Source organism: Limulus polyphemus, unplaced genomic scaffold, assembly GCF_000517525.1.
Source record: "Limulus polyphemus unplaced genomic scaffold, Limulus_polyphemus-2.1.2 Scaffold280771, whole genome shotgun sequence".
NCBI classification, from domain to species: Eukaryota; Metazoa; Arthropoda; class Merostomata; order Xiphosura; family Limulidae; genus Limulus; species Limulus polyphemus.
The window spans coordinates 1-285 of NW_013946335.1; the positions used below are offsets into that span (position 1 = coordinate 1).

The 285-nt window shown below is 33.7% G+C and overlaps 1 non-coding gene across 1 annotated transcript; it reads left to right on the forward strand.

Annotated features, from left to right (window-relative positions):
* Positions 1 to 194: 194 nt before the first annotated feature.
* Trnaq-uug lies at positions 195 to 266 on the forward strand. Its single transcript has one exon. It is a non-coding gene; the product is annotated as a tRNA-Gln (tRNA).
* Positions 267 to 285: the final 19 nt, after the last annotated feature.

A 285-nucleotide genomic window follows, 5' to 3' on the forward strand; every position in this document is an offset into this window, starting at 1 on the left:
CAAATATTGTAACGTTAATTTTGGAAAGTCTTTACCGGATATATAAACACCAGAAACATTCAGTGGACAGAAGTTCGTGAAACACAAATTTCTGTGCTTTAAAACCATTTTGACTTTAAAACAATGTAAAGATTTTTGTGTCATTTCTACTCTGGTTAATGATATCTTCAATGGCATTAACAAAATTTTTAGATGGTTCCATGGTGTAATGGTCAGCACTCTGGACTTTGAATCCAGCGATCCGAGTTCAAATCTCGGTGGAACCTGAAGTTTTAGTTTTTCTTT